The sequence below is a fragment of the Arachis ipaensis genome, chromosome B9 (assembly GCF_059453495.1).
Source record: "Arachis ipaensis isolate K30076 ecotype BB chromosome B9, ASM5945349v1, whole genome shotgun sequence".
Classification (NCBI taxonomy): Eukaryota; Viridiplantae; Streptophyta; class Magnoliopsida; order Fabales; family Fabaceae; genus Arachis; species Arachis ipaensis.
The window spans coordinates 55,743,305-55,750,125 of NC_142444.1; the positions used below are offsets into that span (position 1 = coordinate 55,743,305).

The 6,821-nt window shown below is 41.2% G+C and overlaps 1 non-coding gene across 1 annotated transcript; it reads left to right on the plus strand.

The window, feature by feature from the left end:
* The first annotated feature begins 365 nt into the window (after window positions 1-365).
* Window positions 366-473, plus strand: LOC148544730 (small nucleolar RNA R71). Its single transcript, XR_015901268.1, has one exon. It is a non-coding gene; the product is annotated as a small nucleolar RNA R71 (small nucleolar RNA).
* Window positions 474-6,821: the final 6,348 nt, after the last annotated feature.

Here is a 6,821-nt window from a genome sequence, read left to right on the forward strand (position 1 = left end):
GCAGGGTTTTCAGGATCATAAGCTTCTTCTTCAGAAGATGCCTCTTGAGTACTGTTGGATGCAGCTTGCATTCCATTCAGACTCTGGGAAATCATATTGACTTGTTGAGTCAATATTTTGTTCTGAGCCAATATGGCATTCAGAGTATCAACTTCAAGAACTCCCTTCTTCATAGGCGTCCCATGACTCACAGGATTCCTCTCAGAAGTGTACATGAACTGGTTATTAGCAACCATGTCAATGAGTTCTTGAGCTTCTGCAGGCGTTTTCTTTAGGTGAATGGATCCACCTGCAGAAGTATCCAATGACATCTTTGATAACTCAGATAAACCATCATAGAATATATCCAGGATGGTCCATTATGAAAGCATGTCAGAAGGACACTTTTTGGTCAGCTGTTTGTATCTTTCCCAAGCTTCATAGAGGGATTCACCATCTTTTTGTTTGAAGGTTTGAACATCCACTCTAAGCTTGCTCAGCTTTTGAGGAGGAAAGAACTTGGCTAGGAAAGCCTTGACCAGCTTATCCCAAGAGTTCAGGCTATCCTTAGGTTGAGAATCCAACCATATTCTAGCTCTGTCTCTTACAGCAAATGGGAAAAGCATGAGCCTGTAGACTTCAGGATCTACTCCGTTAGTCTTAACAATATCACAGATCTGCAAGAATTCAGTTAAGAACTGAAAAGGATCTTCAGATGGAAGTCCATTGGTGCACTAATTGTGAATCACACTTTTCACAACTCGTACCACTAACCAGCAAGTGCACTGGGTCGTCCAAGTAATACCTTACGTGAGTAAGGGTCGAATCCCACGGAGATTGTTGGTTTGAAGCAATCTATGGTTATCTTGCAATTCTTAGTCAGGAAGTCAATTATATTTATCAGTTGAATTGCGAATAAACAAGAGAGCATGGGTTAAAGGTTACTTGTTATGCAATAATGGAGAATATGTTGGAGTTTTGGAGATGCTTTGTCTTCTGAATCTCTGCTTTCCTTTGTCCTCTGATTCACGCACGCACATCCTTCTATGGCAAACTGTGTGTTGGGGCATCACCGTTGTCAATGGTTACATCACCTCCTCTTGTGAAAATGGTCCAAATGCTCTGTCACAGCACGACTAATCATCTGAGGTTCCCGATCATGCTGGAATAGGATTCACCCTCCTTTTGCGTCTGTCACTACGCCCAGCACTCGCGAGTTTGAAGCTCGTCACAGTCATTCAATCCCTGAATCCTACTCAGAATACCACAGACAAGGTTTAGACTTTCCAGATTCTCATGAATGCCGCCATCAATCTAGCTTATACCACGGAGATTCTGATTAAGGAATCTAAGAGATATTCATTCAATCTGATGTAGAACGGAGGTGGTTGTCAGGCACGCGTTCGTGGGGGAATGATGATGATTGTCACGTTCATCACATTCATGTTGAAGTGCGAATGAATATCTTAGATAGGAACACGCATGTTTGAATAGAAAACAAGAATACTTGCATTAATTCATCGAGACACAGCAGAGCTCCTCACCCCCAACAATGGAGTTGAGAGACTCATGCCGTCAAAGAGTACAAAGTTTAGATCTAAAAATGTCATGAGATACAAAATAAGTCTCTAAAAGTTGTTTAAATACTCAACTAGTAACCTAGGTTTACAGAAATTGAGTAAACTATGATAGATAGTGCAGAAATCCACTTCTGGGGCCCACTTGGTGTGTGCTGGGGCTGAGACTAAAGCTTCTCACGTGCATAAGGCTGTTTTGGGCGTTCAACGCCAGTTTTGGATCCTTTTGTGGCGTTGAACTCTAACTTTTGATCCTTTTCTGGCGCTGGACGCCAGAATTGGGCAGAGAACTGGCATTGAACGCCATTTTACGTCGTCTATTCTTGAGCAAAGTATAGACTATTATATATTTCTGGAAATCCCTGGATGTCTACTTTCCAACGCAATTGGAAGCGTGCCATTTCGAGTTCTGTAGCTCCAGAAAATCCACTTTGAGTGCAGGGAGGTCAGAATCCAACAGCATCAGCAGTCCTTTTTCAGCCTAAATCAGATTTTTGCTCAGCTCCCTCAATTTCAGCCAGAAAAATACCTGAAATTACAGAAAAACACACAACTCATAGTAAAGTCCAGAAATATGAATTTTTCCTAAAAACTAATGGAAATAAACTAAAAACTAACTAAAACATACTAAAAACTATATGAAATTAACCCCAAAAAGCGTATAAAATATTCGCTCATCACAACACCAAACTTAAACTGTTGCTTGTCCTCAAGCAACTAGACAAATAAAATAGAAGACTAATAAGTTGAGAAGCAATAATATCTCAGAGTTTTTGAGTGAAGCTCAGATTCTAATTAGATGAGCGGGACTAGTAGCTTTTTGCTTCTGAACAGTTTTGGCATCTCACTTTATCCATTGAAGCTCAGAGTGATTGGCATCTATAGGAACTTAGAATTTAGATAGTGTTATTGATTCTCCTATTTCAGTGTGATGATTCTTGAACACAGCTATTTTATGAGTCTTGGCCGTGGCCCTAAGCATTTTGTTTTCCCGTATTACCACCGGATACATAAATGCCACAGACACATAATTGGGTGAACCTTTTCAGATTGTGGCTCAGCTTTGCTAAAGCCCCCAATTAGAGGTGTCCAGGGTTCTTAAGCACACTCTTCTTTTTGCTTTGGACCTTGACTTTAACTGCTCAGTCTCAAGTTCTCACTTGACACCTACACGCCACAAGCACATGGTTAGGGACAGCTTGGTTTAGCCGCTTAGACCAGGATTTTATTCCTTTAGGCCCTCCTATCCACTGATGCTCAAAGCCTTGGGATCCTTTTTATTCGCCCTTGCCTTTTGGTTTTAAGGGTTATTGGCTTTTTGCTCTTGCCTCTTGGTTTTAAGAGCTTTTGGCTTTTTCTGCTTGCTTTTTCTTTTTCTTTCTATTTTTTTCGCCTATTTTATTATATATATATATATATTTTTTTTTCTGCAAGCTTTGTTCTTTGCTACTTTTTCTTGCTTCAAGAATCATTTTTATGATTTTTCAGATTATCAATAACATGTCTCATGTTCATCATTCTTTCAAGAGCCAATATATTTAACAGTCTTAAACAACAAATTCAAAAGACATATGCACTGTTCAAGCATTCATTCAGAAGACAGAAAGCATTGCCACCACATGTTACTAATTAGAATTTTTCTTATTAAAAACTCGAAATTTTATTGCCTCTTATTCAAAAGATCTCCTATTTTATTCATGTTTGCTGATGATGAGAAAAATAGACTATAACTTAATTGGGGATAAAATCAAAATAGACACTAATTACTACTAGTGATCATGTAATGAAGACACAAACATAGATAAGCACTTAACATAGAGAAAACGAAAAACAGATAAAGTAAGAACAAGGAACGAGTCCACCTTAGTGATGATGGCATTTCCTTCTTGAGGAACCAATGATGTTCTTGAGCTCTTTTATCTCTCTTTCTTGCCTTTGTGGCTTGATTCCTAGTGATTTTTGGTATTTCTATCCTCAGTTGCTTCCAATAATTATGTGGAGGGAAGTGCATCCCCTGAGGTATCTCAGGGATCTCTTGATTTGCAGCCACATGTTCTACCACTGAGCTATAGATCCTTCACATAATTGTTTTACCACACCAAACTTAGAATGTTGCTCGCCCTCGAGCAAAAGAAGAAGGAATAGATGAAGAAGAAGATGTGGAAGAAAAAACTAGGATTATGAGGAGGGAAGGTGGGGATCCTGTGGGGTCCACAGATCTTGAAATGACCTGTGAGGTCCACAGATCTTGAGGTGTCAAGGCATTTACATCCCTGCACCAATTTAGGCATGCAAAATGCCCTTGCACACAACTCTGGGCGTTCAGCGCCAGGTTGGTGCCCATTTTGGGCGTTCAACGCCCATTTACTAGCCATTTCTGGCGTTGAACGCCAGAACCATGCTTGTTATGGGCGTTCAGCACCAGGATGTTGCCCATTTTGGGCGTTCAGCGCCAGAACCATGCTCTGTTCTGGCGTTGAACGCCAGACAGGTGCTTCCTCCAGGGTGTGATTTTTCTTCTGCTGTTTTTGATTCCGTTTTCAATTTTTAATATTTATTTTGTGACTCCACATGATCATGAACCTAATAAAACATGAAAAACCATGAAAATAAATAAAAATTGGGTTGCCTCCCAACAAGCGCTTGTTTAATGTCCTTAGCTGGACCTTGCTGAGCTTTTAATCTAGCTTCAACCTTGAGCACTCTTGCTCAACATTGCCTTCAAGATAGTGCTTGATTCTCTGTCCATTAACAATGAACTTCTTGTCAGAGTCAATATCTTGAAGCTCTACATAACCATATGGTGATACGCTTGTAATCACGTATGGTCCCCTCCACCGGGATTTCAATTTCCCGGGGAATAGCCTGAGTCTAGAGTTGAACAGCAGAACCTTCTGTCCTGGTTCAAAGATTCTAGATGACAGCTTTCTGTCATGCCACTTTTTTTATTTCTCTTTATAAAGCTTGGCATTTTCGAAAGCTGTGAATCTGAACTCCTCTAGCTCATTTAGCTGGAGCAATCTTTTTTCTCCTGCTAATTTGGCATCAAAGTTTAGGAATCTGGTTGCCCAGTAGGCCTTATGTTCCAGTTCCACGGGCAGGTGACATGCCTTACCATACACCAGTTGGTATGGAGAGGTCCCTATAAGGGTCTTGAATGCTGTTCTGTAAGCCCACAGAGCATCATCCAAGCTCCGTGCCCAATCCTTTCTACGGGTATTTACTGTCCGTTCTAGGATTCTCTTTAATTCTCTGTTAGAGACTTCAGCTTGCCCATTAGTTTGTGGATGATATGGAGTAGCCACCTTGTGGCGAATTCCATACCGAACCATGGCAGAGTAAAGCTGTTTATTGCCGAAGTGAGTGCCCCCATCACTGATTAGTACTCTAGGGACACCAAATCTGCTAAAGATATGTTTCTAGAGGAACTTCAACACTGTCTTAGTATCATTGGTGGGTGTGGCAATGGCCTCAACCCATTTTGATACATAGTCAACTGCCACCAGAATATGTGTTTGAGTATGATGGTGGGAAAGGTCCCATGAAGTCAATTTCCCATACGTCAAACAACTCAATCTCCAAGATTCCTTGTTGAGGCATGGCGTAACCATGAGGCAGATTGCCAGCTCTTTGGCAACTGTCACAGTTACGTACAAACTCTCGGGAATCTTTATAGAGTGTGGGCCAATAGAAGCCACATTGGAGGACCTTGGTGGCTGTTCGCTCACCTCCGAAATGGCCTCCATATTGTGATCCATGGCAATGCCATAGGATCCTCTGTGCTTCTTCTCTAGGCACACACCTACGGATTATTCCGTCTGCACATCTCTTAAAGAGATAGGGTTCATCCCACAAGTAGTACTTTGCATCAGTAATTAATTTCTTCTTTTGTATCCTGTTGTACTCCTTGGGTATGAACCTTGCAGCTTTATAGTTTGCAATATCGGCAAACCATGGTGTTTCCTGAATGGCAAATAAATGCTCATCCGGAAAAGTCTCAGAGATCTCAAGAGAGGGGAGGGGTGTCCCTTCTACTGGCTCTATCCGGGACAGATGATCAGCCACTTGGTTCTCTGTCCCTTTTCTGTCTCTTATTTCTATATCAAACTCTTGCAGAAGCAACACCCATCTGATGAGCCTGGGTTTTGAATCCTGCTTTGTGAGTAGATATTTAAGAGCAGCATGATCAGTATACACAATCACTTTTGATCCTACTAAGTATGATCTGAACTTGTCAATGGCATAAACCACTGCAAGTAATTCTTTTTCTGTGGTTGTGTAATTTTTCTGGGCATCATTTAAAACGCGACTAGCATAATAAATGACATGCAGAAGCTTGTCATGCCTCTGTCCCAATACTGCACCAATGGCGTGATCACTGGCATCACACATTAGCTCAAATGGTAACGTCCAGTCTGGTGCAGAAATGACTGGTGCTGTGACCAGCTTAGCTTTCAGCGTTTCAAACGCCTGCAGGCACTCTGTGTCAAACACAAATGGCGTGTCAGCAGCTAGCAGATTGCTTAGAGGTTTTGCGATTTTTGAAAAATCCTTTATAAACCTCCTATAGAATCCTGCATGCCCCAGAAAGCTTCTGATTGCCTTAACATTGGCAGGTGGTGGTAATTTTTCAATTACCTCTATTTTTGCTTGATCTACCTCTATTCCCTTGTTTGAGATTTTATGCCCAAGGACAATCCCCTCAGTCACCATGAAGTGACATTTTTTCCAGTTTAAAACTATGTTGGTCTCTTGGCATCTTTTCAGAACAAGTTTCAGGTGATCAAGACAGGAGCTGAATGAGTCTCCATATACTGAGAAGTCATCTATGAAGACTTCCAAAAAATTTTCCACCATATCAGAGAAAATAGAGAGCATGCATCTCTGGAAGGTTGCAGGCGCATTACATAGCCCAAATGGCATCCTTCTATAAGCAAACACTCCAGATGGACATGTGAATGCTGTTTTCTCTTGATCCTGGGGATCTACTGCAATCTGGTTATAGCCTGAGTAGCCATCCAAAAAGCAGTAATAATCATGACCTGCTAGTCTTTCTAGCATCTGGTCTATGAATGGTAAAGGAAAATGATCCTTTCTGGTGGCTGTATTGAGCCTTCTATAGTCAATACACATGCGCCACCTTGTAACTGTTCTTGTAGGAACCAGTTTTTTTTTTTCATTATGAATCACTATCATGCCTCCCTTTTTTGGGACGACTTGGACAGGGCTCACCTAGGGGCTATCAGAAATAGGATAAATAATCCC